The sequence below is a fragment of the Notamacropus eugenii genome, chromosome 3 (genome assembly GCF_028372415.1).
Source record: "Notamacropus eugenii isolate mMacEug1 chromosome 3, mMacEug1.pri_v2, whole genome shotgun sequence".
In the NCBI taxonomy this organism is placed as follows: domain Eukaryota; kingdom Metazoa; phylum Chordata; class Mammalia; order Diprotodontia; family Macropodidae; genus Notamacropus; species Notamacropus eugenii.
The window spans coordinates 28,141,368-28,155,760 of NC_092874.1; the positions used below are offsets into that span (position 1 = coordinate 28,141,368).

At 40.1% G+C, this 14,393-nt stretch overlaps 1 long non-coding RNA gene across 1 annotated transcript in view; it reads left to right on the forward strand.

The window, feature by feature from the left end:
- Nucleotides 1-222: 222 nt before the first annotated feature.
- Nucleotides 223-14,393, forward strand: part of LOC140531101 (uncharacterized) — a 122,821-nt gene continuing 108,650 nt past the window's right edge. Inside the window, exon 1 of the long non-coding RNA XR_011976276.1 lies at nt 223-308. This is a non-coding gene — a long non-coding RNA (uncharacterized lncRNA). The remainder of the gene's footprint in view (nt 309-14,393) is intronic.

Consider the following 14,393-nt stretch of genomic DNA (forward strand, 5'->3'; position numbering starts at 1 on the left):
ACCCTATGCTGAACTCACTTTAATTCTGTTTAAAAATCTTGTTTAAATGTTTTTAAAGTAGATCTTCCTGGTAAGCTTGTTTTTGTAACTCCAAAGGTTCTTTCAGAATTCAGTTTTGTATCTGAAACAAGTAATCCCATGCACTACAGTTGCTAAGGGACTATTCATTCAATGCAAATTAGGAGCAGTACAAACTCTCACTTCAAAGGGTGAGGAGTCAAGGTTGATAGAGGAGAAAATTACTCCCTTTCGCTTGGATGGAAGCTGTGACTGGCAGGGTCTCACCGTAGTGAACTCAGAAGGTTACAGTAAGGCTTTTTTCTTCTGTTGCTTTTGTCTTAGTGATCAAAAAATTCACATTTTGTGTTTTGTATATTTTAAATATATATACATATGTATGTATGTGTATATATATGTACATATATATATGTATATATGTACATATATATGTACACACAATACTTTAAGTTTAGCAAAGTGTTTTAGTGGAGATTTAGTGGCCACTTATCAGAAATGTTAGTGAGAGGATTTTCTTTTCAGGTACAAACCACTCCAGTGGTTTTCCAAGAAAACCCACAAATGGGGTCACGAGGACTCAGACATGACTAAACTATTCAACAGTAACAACACACATTAGTCTAGGTCCCCTTGAAGGCCCTTTTCAAATCAGGTTCTACGATTCTTGTGAAGTAAGGACTAAAAGAGGTAAAGACTGGATTCGCAACTCCTCCGGTGGCACAAGTACTCAGGTCGTTGTGATCACAGACCCATCCATTTGGAGAGGGGAGTCTCTAATGGAATGCCACAGGGTTCTGTCCTCAGCTGAGTCCTCCTCAACATTTATATGGTTGATTTGGATGAAGCTACAGAAGGCATGTATATCAAATATTCTGGGGAGTGGGGTAGAATAATGTATTGGATGACAATGAGAATTCAAAAAGATCTTGATAGCCTGGAAGAATGGTTGAAATGACATTTTTCCCTATTACATTTTTATCTTGTTAAGTCATTTATGTAAGTTCATTAAAATCAACTCTACATGTAGCATTAATACAGACACAGCCTGACAGCTCTTCTTGTGAAAAAATGCTTTGGGTTTGTAGTTGACTACAAGGTCAGCATGAGTCAACAATGTTGCTTGGTTGCCAAAAACACTCATGCAATCTCGGGCTGCATTAATAGATGGAGTAAGTCTAGAACCCAGGAGGGAATAAGCACTCTTCTGAACTCTTCAAAGGAGTCTGCAGTTGGGGATGTGGGGAAATTGAAATCTGTCCAGAGGAGATGATGAGGGGTTTTGCAATCACCCCAGACAAGCAACAACCAAAGACCTTGGGTAGTTAAATATGGAAAAAGGATTTTTCTCCCTAATCCTTCTCTTGTGCAAAGTTCACTATTTCTTTAGATGTCTTTGAGACTCCTAAGTTTATAATCTTGGCATTGTCCTCACTCCACATGTCCAGTAAGTTGCCAAATCATACCATTTCCACACCCCCATTTCTTAGGTCCAAGTCTTTCTAATCACACAGCTGCCATCTTAATGCCTGGCCTGCTTCTAACTTCCTGGATTTAGTCAGCATTTCTCAGCTGTTGTCTCACCCCAGAACTTCCCTCCATGCCTGGGGCCTCCTCACTCTATTTCAGCCATCTGCCTCTGAGTCTTCTTTGCCCTGGACCATCCCTCTGTCATGCTAGCCACCTTCTCCCTTTGGTGAGGTTTTACAAGGGCCTCCATTTTAGGGAGGAGTCCAGGCTGGCTCTCACTACTGCTGACTCTCTGGATTTTGGACTCCAACACCCTGTATAGGACCTTCCATCCATTTGGAACTTTCTTCACCCACTTTCAGCTCCCTTTTATATGTCATCTTCCCCTTTAAGGCTGCAAGCTCCTCAAGGACAGGGATGTTGTTGTTATTGAGTCATTTCAATCCTATCCGACTTTCTGTGACCCCATTTAGGGTTTTCTCGGCAGAGCTATAGGAATAGTTTACCCTTTCTTTCTCTAGCTCATTTTACAGATGAAGAAACTGAGGCAAATAGGTTCAAGTGACTTGCCCAAGGTCGCACAGCTAGGAAATGTCTGACGCCAGATTTGAACTCAGAAAAATTAGTCTTCCTTCCTGACTCCAGGCCTGGCATTTCATCTACTGGCCTGTAATGTGCTTGTGATTTTCCCTCTAAGGCAGAGATTCTTAACCTTTTTGGTGTCATGAACCCTTTTGGCAATCTGATGAAGCCTATGGATAATTGATTAAATGCTTTTGGTTAAATTGATAAAATTCATTAAAAATCATTTATATTGAAAGTAGTTATCAAGATACGTATCTGTATCTGTCATCTCTCTCCGTCTCTGTCTCTCCTCTCCCCTTCATCATTTCTCTATCATCTTTCGCCTGTCTAAGTTCCAAAACCCAAGTTAAGAACCCCTGCTAAAGTTATTTTGCCTTGTTCATTGTGCATACTTTGCTTATTTCTGTACAGATGCACATTATTTTCCCCCATTAGAATATAAACTCCTTGAAAGCATAGATTTTTAGGTTTTGTATTTGTTTTCCTTGCAAGTAGCAAAATGTTCTGTGAACAATAGATGTTTAATAAATGCTTATTGATTGACAAGTGAAGCAGCAATGATAAAGTAGAAAATGGGGACAATAATCCTTATTATCCTGATTACCTCACAGGACTGTTCTAAAAATCAAATGAAGTAATTGATGAGAAAGAACTTTGAACAGACATAAAACATCATCTATTTTCAGTAAGCAATTGATATGTTGGGATAGATCTATTTAACACAGTATATTCTTACTGTCCATACGTCATTGTACTTATAATCTAACATGCATTTAAAATGGCCTGTGCTTGTTGGTCAAGCCATATCCTACGTGTACTTTCCCACTTGTGGTAGTCCCCCATATCCCAATTCCAGTGGTGTCTTCCATGGTACTTTGACTCTATTAATCCAGTTAGCTCCTTCAGGGCAGACTGCCAGGCAGGCAAGACCGAAAGAGTTCTCAAATTGAAAATCAAGAGTTGTTCCCTGAATTGTAGCTAAGCTCCTTAACTCAAACTTTGCAGGCTATTGTGGAACTCCATAGGTAGATACTTCTACCTTGAGCATTCTTCCCCACTTTTCCAAATTTACATATCCTTCAAAGTGTAGCTCATACTTTACCTTTTGTCTTTAACAGCCCCAGGTGAGAGGGACATATTCCTCTTTGGAACTTGTTGCATGATAGAATCCTAGAATTTCAGAGCTAGACAAGTCTTTGGAGATAACAGTCTAGTTCTCCTAAATTAAAGGTGAGCATCTAAGGCATAGAGAAGCAAAGTCACTTGCACAGGTCATGCAGTGAGTTGATTAAAAATGATTAAAAACCAAAACCTAGTTAGTGGTAGAACGTAGACTAGGACCCATGTGTCCCAACTCTCCCACTGCACAGTTCTTTTCTCATTTCACCATTGGTGCCTCTCTGAGCAATGATGGTCACTACCAGTCATTGGATGGATACCAAGCTGTCTGTTGCTATAGGTAATTAACATTTAAGTACCTCCAGGGAAGGGATTTTAGCTCCTACTTTTCCCCATCCCCCAAAATGCTTTCTAATAGGCACTCAATTAGCATTGATAGGTTGCTTATTTATAGACAGAACAATAAAGCATAATCTAGGGCTATTTTGGCAAGGAGGCAGGGTTCTTAGTAATTTGTCCTGAATCATATAACAAATCAATGGTGAAGTCAGGGCTAACACTGAGCCAGGAGTCTGGTATCTCTGCCTCCCTATTCCTGATGTTGCTCTAATGAAACACAAATATTGCTAACCATTCTAACTATGCATCCCCAACATTTGGTGTGACTTCTAGGACTTTAATACAGTGTAAGCTCCCTGAGCAAGGACAATTTTGTTCCTTGTCTTAGTATCCCTTTTCCCAAAGGCAGCTAGGTGGTGCAGTGGATAGAGCACCAGTGCAGGAGTCAGGAGGACCTGAGTTCAAATCTCACCTCAGACACTTGACACTCACTAGCTGTGTGACCTTGGGCAAGTCACTTAACCCCAATTGCCTCATCCTGGGTCATCTCCACTCATCCTGATGAATATCGGGTCACTGGATTCAGATGGCTCTGGAGGAGAAGTGAGGCTGGTGACCTACACAGCCCTCACTCAAAACAAAGTCAAGTGCAAGTCATGTCATCATTTCTCTGATGGCATGGTCTTCTTTGGCAACGAAGGACAAACACACAAAATCCCTTTTCTCTAGCATATAATAAAAATGGGAATAGATAGGACCTCTGACTTCACTGGCACAGAGTGAACTCTGGAATGACAACATTCCCACTCCCAATGCAAGTCAGTATGTTCTCTATAGCATATAATCATAGACAATTTCCTCTAGCATTAAGAAGTTAAATCACTTGTCCAGGGTCATACAACCAGTTTGTGTCAGAAGTGGTCATATTGACTATTAAGGCCTGTTCCCTGTCCTCTACTCCATGATCTCTCTTAGTAGGCACTTAAATAATTTATTAAAAGAACCCAGTAGCCACTTAATAAATGATGTTTAATCTTAAGTTCTGCAGCTTAGCATCCTTATGACTTTGAACAGTTTACTTTGATTCTCCAGGACATAGTTTCTCCCTCTGTAGAAAGTAGAATGTGGTCTTAGATGATCTCTAAGAGCCCCTCTGGAATCCTAAGACTGTACAATGTACCCGCAGGGTTGTCACTGAGAGCTTTTATCAGTCTATAAGAAAATGGACATTTGGAGACTTGAGACAAATCTCTCTGCTACACATTTCACACTATTTGAAAGGAAACATAACCCACCTTGGGTAGACCAGGCCCATCAGAAATGTCAACTCCAGCCTACTGACATTTCCGTCAATGAAATCACTTACAGCATGACTCAGAAGCCTTTCTGAAAATACATTTTGGCATAAACAATGGGAATGTCAGATTTCTGGGACATGCCACGTGGGCATGGTTTGTGTCTCACTGTTTGCAAAACACTGTATGGGAGAGAACACAACCAAACAAGATTTGTTCAGTTGAAGAGCCTAGATGAATATGATGGTGGGAGTGGAGTAGTGGTAAAGTTTCAGGTATGGGTCCCATCTTGTAAGTGATTGCCTGGCAGGACGAGGGAGGATAAGCTTTCAGGGCTGAACAGTGCTAAGGCGTTAGCTATACAGGGGTGGAAAGACAATTAGCTCAACAATTTTCAGTTCCTGAACTTTTCCTTCTTAAGACTGGGTGGAGTTTTTTTTTTTGGCAAGTCAAAGGAGAGAAAGAAGAGGAAGAAATGGGAAGAGAAAATGTTTTTGTCAGTTTCCTGAGTCTGGTCAAATGAGTTTTAGGGGAAATAAGAAATGTGGTTCTGAGTTTGGCTGATCTCATTGATCTTCTGTTCCACGGAAGGGTAAAATGAAACTTTAAGAAATAGTAATGATCCCTGGAAAAAGACAGGAGGAAAAAGTAAAAATAAAAAATGGGGTGAGAGATACTAAGAGCATCTCTGTGTCACTACTCAGAGAATTAAAATCTGAAACAGTTAAAATCTGAAATTCAAAAAAAGACCAAGAGTTGACTTGAGAAATGGATTCTCACCTTTGTTAAGCTCTCTTAGATGTTGAATATCAGATGGAAAATAAGTAAGTCGGTAGAATAAGAGGGTTTATCCTCTAGGATGCAGGGTGCATGGACACTGGGGATTATGAAGACATAATGCCCTATATCAACATAAAAACAAAAGAAAGATACAATATTCCTTATCTTCATGGAACTTACATGCCATGGATGTAATTAGTAGAAAGCCATTTGTACTATTGGCTCTCTCTTCTAGAGTGTAGCTCTGGGTGGAAATGGGAAAAGGAATCCAAGACAGAGGAAACTATGGAAGAGTGGATTGAGTGTTGTTGGCCTTGTGGTTGGAAAAGACTTGGGTTCAGATCCCTGCCTCTGTGACTCTGGGGCAAGTGCATTAACCAGTCAGTTTCCTCATCTATAAAATGGCAGGGGTGGGGTGGGGGTACTAGATAATGGCCTCAAAGATTTCTTCCAGTCTGAAATACATGTTTCATACCTGTTTAAGGGAGGTTGATTAAGTGTTAGGGACTGAAGATGAATGGGTCAAATCTTGCTGTTTTGGGTCAGCTATAACTTTGGTCTATAAAAAAGAGAGTCAGTTGCAGAATTGGGTTTTTTGGCTCTCCATTTTATAGACTTGAAAGCTAGATATGGAAGCAGGGATTTGGGGGAGAATATCAAGTTCCAGTTTAGGACAAGGACCCTGCCTCCCAGAGTCAGAAGGGGGAGTGTCAAGGCACTCACAAGTTCCAACATCCATTCTTCTAGCTAGAGATAGGGCAATTGATAGGCAGAGTCAACATTTTGGGTAGACTAGAGCTTGAAGATCAGCAAGTGATTAACCCCATCATGGGGGAGCACAAGGCCTAGACATTCTCCTACATTATTAGTAGTGGCTATGTCGACAGAGTAGGGGGAGGGAGATTGTCTTTCCAGCAATCTCAGGTTTGTTTCTTTTTTGAGGGAAGTCCAAGTCTTTGGGATGTAAGACCTGGATGCATCTCTGGAATGAATATGGAACTCACAGGAATGTCAGTCATTTCCTGGAAATGCAAGTTTATATCCCTTTTAAGGGGAATCTTATTCACAGAGTTGAGCTATCAGTCAACGAATTGCATGAGGTCCTGGAACATAATGGGACTCATGAAGGAAAGAGGTAAATTATACTAATTATATGGTCTTCTGTGTGTCCCTTATGTGTGTTTTGCATTTTCTGAAATAAAGAGAGAAGCGGAGCGGGCATGAATTTATTAAGTACTTACCATGTGCCTGGATCTATGCTAAGTCCTTTACAAAAATCTCATTCGATCAAAGTTTTTCTGGACTCAGTAGGCCATTTTTTCTTGAATCCTTGCATGGGAAAAGACTAATACCCACATCTGTAAAAGCCTAGACACAATAAATGCTCAAACTACATTCTGAGATTTTTTTCTAAGGAAACCTTTGGATGAAAACAAAGTGTTTTCAAAAAGTTACGTTTTTAGAGAAGATCTGATTACCTCCATCTGTGAATAATATCCATAACTTGAGAGGGGTGTACAATAGGGTCATAGATTAAAACTAGAAGAGACCCTGGAGGGTATCTCCCTCAGCGATATTAAACTCAAAAAGAAACAGGGGCCATTAACTCTTATGTAAGGGTGCCGCAGGTCACACATTAGCTTAGAAAATAACGTATTAACATTATCTATGTTCTATTGCAGTTTGACTTATTTGTTAAATATTTGCCAGTTAGATTTTAGTTTAGTTTGGCCTCACCTTGTTTGACATTTCTGATCTAGCCCGGTCTCAGTATTTCGTAGGTGAGGAAACTGGGGCCCAGATCGGCCCAAGGTCAGAGAGGGATTAAAGGACAAAGTCTAAATTTGGATGGATTTCTCAGAACTTTAGTCTGCTCTTGTATGAAAATGAGATAACAACTCTGACTTCACAATGTTAGTGGAAGAACTAAACTTGATTGGCAAACAAATGCTTTGCAAACCCTAAAACATAATGTTATATAAACTATTACTTGTATTTTAAATAAATTAATATATTTGTTTCTATACTATCCTCATGGAGTTGGCAGAGGGATAGAGAAGCCAAGAAGACCTGACTGTGTGACCCTGGGCAAGTCACTTATTGTCTCAGGGCTCAGTCGTGTTCAACTCAAGCAGAAATAGAGTCCATGCCAATAAGCATCATCTATGTTGCAATCTGTTTTTATTTCTTTTGTTAAATGTTTCCCAATCCCATTTTCACCTGATTCTGCCTTCACTGAGGAGTTTGGGAGCAGTGGCCTGTGAATTTGACATTTTTGTCTCAGGCATCTCTCAAAGACTCTCAGTTGCCTAGAAAGTGTCCGTCTGCATTGACAGGTGTCCCCACTGATAGGTGTTCCCTCAACCAATGAAGTCCCACATTCTTTCCCAGCCCTTTCATTTTCAAACATATCCCTCCTTTCTTACCAGGGAGAAAACCTTCGTCATACAATAATATAATGCTATGAGAGGATTGTAGATGGAAGAAAATAAGGTTTAGAATAGTCGTTGTGGTGAAATCAATTAGGAAGGAACACTAGGTGACACAATGGACAGAGCATTGGACTTGGAGTCATGATAGACCTTAGTTCAAATCCTGCCTCAGACATTTACCAGCTGTGTAAGGGTAGAAGAGTCATTCAACCTGTCTCAGCCTCAGTTTCCTAGGCTGTAAAATTGAGATGATAGACACTTACCTCCCAGTGTTGTTGTGATTACCAAATGAGATAACTTATGTAAAGCATTTTGCAAAGACTTGAACCACTATAGAAATGCAAGATATTCTTTTAATTGATCCTATTCTTTGACTAAACTAATGGAGAGGAAAAAGGAAGAAAAATACTTTGAAGGAAGGCTGTTTGAGACTTGCATCCCTTGGCACCTAGCACAGGGTCTTTGCATGTAACAGGTGTTTGATACATCCTGGTATATTTGCTCTGATGAGAGAAAGGAGTGCATCCTCAGGGTATTTCTCTTTGCTATCGACCCAAGAGCTGATGAGAGACGAGGCTTTCTCTTTTCCCTAGTCCCTGGATGCAGGATAAGCATCAAATTTAGTGTTGCACATCCCTATAATGGGACAGGATGTTTTTGGATGGAAACTGAGGAAGTGTGATGGGGAAAGGAAGGGAAAAATAAACCATAATGCTCTGAATCACCCCACTGTGCCTGCATTGAGCTCACTCCAGCTGCTTTCTGATGGGGAGCTGGTTCCTTAGCTGCTTATCCCTATTTAAAATACCATTTGAACTATCTTCAGTCCTGTTGACCAGGAATGAATCCAGTGCCTACTGTGTGCAAGGCATTGAGTTAGGAGATGAGGAGGGAGAGTGGAAATGGCGGTCCTTTCCTCTAGGAGCTTATGGTCAAATAGTAGGGGAAAATGCTTGCACAAGCATTATTATCAAAGTAAACTGATCAAGGCACAGGGGAGAGATCAAGACAATGCAACAAACACTGACCCTGGGAGCAGAGGACCCGAGTTCAAATCCTGTCTGTCACAATTTTCCTGGGCTTGTTCGCTTATCTGTAAAATGAAAGGGTTGGACTAAATGGCCTCTGATGCAGGTATCCTATGAAATAGCGATGGATTTGGAGTCAAGCCAGTCAAGTCAACGAGGATATGTTAAATTCTTTCTACATTCAGAGCAGCTAGTGGTACAGTTGATAGAGCACTGGGCCTGGAATCAAGAGGACTCATATTCCTGAGTTTGAATCTGGCTTCAGACACTTACTAGCTGTGTAACCCTGGGCTAGTCACTTAACCCTGTTTGCCTCAGTTTCCTCATTTATAAAATGAGCTGGAGAAGGAAATAACAAACCACTCTAGCATCTCTGCCAGGAAAATCCCAAATGGGGTCAGGAAGAATCAGATACAACTGAAAAACTACTCAACGATAACAATACTGTATGCCAGACACAGTGTTAAACTCTGGGAAAACAAGTAAGAGCCAAAAGAAGAAGAGAGTTCCTGCCTTTGAAGGGTTTATACTCTAATGGGGAAAGGAAGCTTGAAAGAGGGTTAAGGTGCAGATAATGAACAAGGTCTGGGAGAGAGTCAGGATTAGAGCCTGGAGAGGAATAAAGACATGACTGATGTTGGTGTCTTACTTAAAAAGGCGGTTCTAAGAGGAACTTGTCCATCAGAGGAAGGGTCTTCTGGGGTGGAATATATTCAGAGGACACGAATTTAAAGACTTGAATTTGAATTCTTGTCTTGAATTGAGCAGACAGGGTTCAAAAAACACTTTGATTTTGTGACTTTTTTATGAGTCTTGATCCTCTTCAGTGAGGCGAGAAGAAACCCCCCATCATCTGTGCTCCATTCCTGGGTAGAGGAGAATTCAGAAATCCGAACCCAAAAGTAAGTCTTCGAAGACCATGGTCTTTAGAAGACATCATGTACATTTTAAAAAATAAAAACAATAACAATAACAAATAAAAATTAAAAATAAATAATAATGGGCATGATAGTAGCTGCTAACCTTTCTATCATACCTTTTGCAAAGAGCCTTACATTTATTATTTCATCTGATCCTTACCACAAACACCGAGAGGTAGATGGAATACATCTTCTCCATTGTCCAGATAAGAAACTGAAACTGGAGGACATCAAGTGACTTCTCCGGGGTCACATAGCTGGTGTTTGAGCTGTGATTTGTACTTAGGTCTTCCTAATTCCAATCCAGCTCTCTAACAATGATGCTAGCTAGATGAATGAGCAGGGTTATTGTTAAGAATCTTATTTTTAATTTATAAAAGCTATTTTTGATAAACATCTCAGCTTGAAGTGTCTCTAAAAGCCCACTTGCCTGCTAGTCTGCATTAAATCTTTCTCTCCCTCTCCTTCAAGCAAAATTGCCTCTCTTGACTCAATGAGCTCCAGACAACCAGCTTCCTATTATCCCCTGTCCAAAGGCTGCTGAGTTCCTAAAAGGCAAACATGAGGCTCAGTTCTACCCTGAATTCCATCCCAGAGAAGCAGCTTTCACAAATCAGTTAAACAATGCAGGGATAGATGTGAGAGAGAAGGAGCTCTGATCTTAACAGAAGAAAGACAATGTTTGCATTGTAGATTTGTCCATTGTGAAGTCTGCATCTTGCGTCTCCCACTGTGCTATATCAATTTGAGCTATGATGATGATTTTTATGAGAATGAATGCAAGTTTCCTCCCTTTTTGCAATGGTTCCCCCAGCCTTGCCTTTTGTCTGTGGCCTCACTTGCCTTCAAAGGCTGTTGAATTCTAAACCTTCCATGGGGTTGCTATTTCACTTCTTGATTATCTTTCCTGTTAAATTATAGTGTTTATAATCATAGCATCATGGCACTTAGAGCCAGAAGGGATCTTTGAGTTCATCTTGCCCAAACCTGACATGTATAGTTAAGGAAACTGATGCCCAGAGAGGATCAGTAATTTGCTCAAAGTCTCATATAATAACTGTCCTTCCTCCCAAACTCCCTTGTGTTTAGCTGTTGTCATTTTTTCATCGTTTCAGTCCTATTCTCCCCATGCCTTTTTAGGGTCTTCTTGGCAAAGATACTGGAGTGATTTGCCATTTCTCTGGCTTCTTTTATAGATGAGCAAACTGAGGCAAGCAGAATGAAGTGGATCATGCAATCCAATGGGTTTTCTTGGCAAAGATACTAGAGTGGTTTGCCATTTACCTCTCCAGTGGATTAAGGCAAACACAAGCTAAGTGCCTTGCCCAAGGCTACACAGCTAGTAATTTTCAGAGGCAGGATTTAAACTAAGGTTTTCTTCACTCCAGACTCAGTGCTGTAGCCACTGGGCCACCTGCCTGCCTCTGTGTTTAACTAATTTGTATATATTTGTATTTATTCTCTTTATATTTCTTCTGTATGTATTTATAAAGAATGACTGTATTTGTTGCCTGCTCTATTAGAATGTGTGATTAGATTGAAATCTAAGAATTGTTGCATTCTTTTTGTTTGCATCCTCAGCACCTACTCTGTGACTGACACATGGTAGGTCCTTAATACTTTTTTATTGTAATTGATGGCTGTTCTATATGGTCCAGCCATGATGGATCTTACTAGTCCTCATACATCATGTTTCATCTCCCATCTCCATGTTTTTGCAGTGATTTCCCCCCATTCCTTGAAGGCTTTTCCTCATCCTCTTACAATTCCTTGTATCATTCAAGTTTCAGCTGTGGAGCCCCTTCTACATGATGCACTGCCAGTGCCTTCCCTTCCCTATGGGGTCTATGGGGTAGTCAGAAAGGACTAGTACCACTGGTGGGAAGGCTTGTTGAGTCCTTTTCAGGGCTGTTCATCCATCTTTGGTGTCCACCTTGATGCAACTCTCACCTTTGGCTCCAAGAAGCTAATGCATCCACAGTGGTCATACTCTGGTAAACCATCTCTGCAGACAGGCTAAACCAGATTGAGGGTAACCTAGGGGCATTAAACCCTTCAGTAAATTATGGGGGTGTTTACCCCCAAGTATGTGAAGACCTCCCTCCCCAGAATGAGGGCCATGAAGTAGCTGAAGCAGGCACTGTGGAGCACTTAGAGTTTGGTCAGGTATCCAAGACATCAAGTTCATTCACTGCATCCTGGGTCATCTTCAGTCATCTCAACTTTTGTCTTTCCACTGGACTCTGATGACTCTGGAAGAGTGAGCTGACAATTTTTTGAAGCTCTGCCTCACTTAAATACAATTTGTGCCCCAGGCAAAACATCACCCTGGTCCTCTTTGAAAACAAAGGGCAAAAAGCACCACTACCTTACATTTAATTTGTATGAATTGTAACTTTTGTAGGTATATGAGTGTATTGTTATATTTTTATATATGTGTGCATATATTTGCGTGTATTATGTGTGTGTTGCATACACACACACATATATCTTGTCTACCTCATTAGAATGTAAGCTTTTCAAGGGAAGGGTCTTTTACTTTTGTCTTAGTATTAAGGGTCCTTAGCATGTTGCCTGGAGCATGGTAAGGTAGGTGCTTAATAAATTCTTTTGGCTTGATAGACAACAGGAATCATATCTTCAGCTTTCTTGTACCCTTTCTCAGAACAGGCGCTCAACTAATGTTTATTAAATTTAAAAATCCATTAAGAGACATTGATTAAGCATCTATTATATGCAGAACAGTGTTAGACACAAAATTTAGATAAGACATAGTGTCTGCCTTTAACACAGATAACTATAATTCATCATATTACATGATAATTACATTAACGTTGATGCTTTTAAAGTCCATTACCACTGTGGGTGTCAACTTTAGTTCCCATTTGCCTCCTACTTTCACGTTTGCTTTATATACATGGCTTCATTTGGTTCTCTTTTAAAAACTCTGGTTCTACACTACAGATATTATTATCTCCACTTTTCAAGTGAATTAATGGAGGCTCAGAGAGCATGTTATCAGTTTGCTCATGATCATCCAGCCAGGAAATATCAGGGATGAGATTTGAACTTCTCTTCCTTACTCTAAGCCTTCCCACTCTATCTGCTCCACCAGGTAGCTCAATAATCAATAGTCAGTAAGTATTTATTAAGTGCCTACTATGTGCCAGGCACTATAACTGGCAAAAGAAAGTCCCTACTCACAGAGAACTCATAATTTAATACAAGAAGTCATTATACAAGGAATAAATAATAAAATAAGAAATAAATAATGATTACTGTTAAGATATTTCTTCCAAGGGTCTCAGACAATTTGGAATGATGATGGATAAATATTTGTAGCTCTTTTCATGAGGGTTATAATATCCATGATTGAGAGATATTATTACCTTTGGCTGGTCCCCAGTGAAAATATGGTGGTGAGTTAATTTGTGTGTGGGAGGAAATTTGTGCTTTCATCACTTAAGGGCACTTCTAGTGAAAGGTTAATCTTTACCAATGTAGATTGGCAATTCTTTTGTAATTCACAAGTCTTAGAGCACTGCCTAAGCACCATAAAGTTAACTTGACCACAGTCAAAAACAAGGCCAATGTGTCAAAGCTGGGACTTGAGCTCAGATTTCCTGATATCAGAAGACAGGTCTCTTTCACTGTATCAGCCAGCCTCTAGAGAGCTAAAATATTCTCATTTTGGATGGTTGGTGGTTTTTTGGTAGTTTTATGGGACATAGATATTTACGAGAATTCTGAGTGCGTTAGCTGGAGGCCACCCTATAATTTAGTATAGGGTAGATCAGTAAGAAATGGTAATTTTGTCTAGGATGAAGAGATCCTTTAAATATTGGCCAGACCAGCACAAAAGCAGTAGACTGATGAAAACTACTATTGGCCTGAACTTCTCTACCATTAAAATCATTTCCTCCAGGTGATTTTTAAATGAGATATTAACAAGAAACTGATGTTTCAGCTATTTTCAGATATTTAAAGGGCTGTCAGATGATTAAGGGAATAAATTTATGACCAGGTGACCTGGGTTCAAGTCTTGGGTCCACCAGTAACATGACACACGTGACTTTGGTCAGCTCTCTGGACCTCAGTTACCTTATCTTTAAAACAAGGCATAATTAACTTTTTCTTTCCCTTTGCACTCAGAGAAAGTAGCACAAAATATGTCCTAATTCAACGATGGGGAGAAAAAGAGGATAGAGATGCTAGGACACTATTGTCCAAAGTAAGAAAAAGAGGAAGGAAATAAGCATTTATTAATTGCCATTATGTGCCAGGCACTGTACTAAGTGCTTTACAAATATTACCTCATGAAATCCTTGCTACAACCCTGCAAATTGGTACTATTATCATCCCCATTTTGCAGGGGTAACGGGCAAACAGAGGTTGCCCAGGGTCACACAG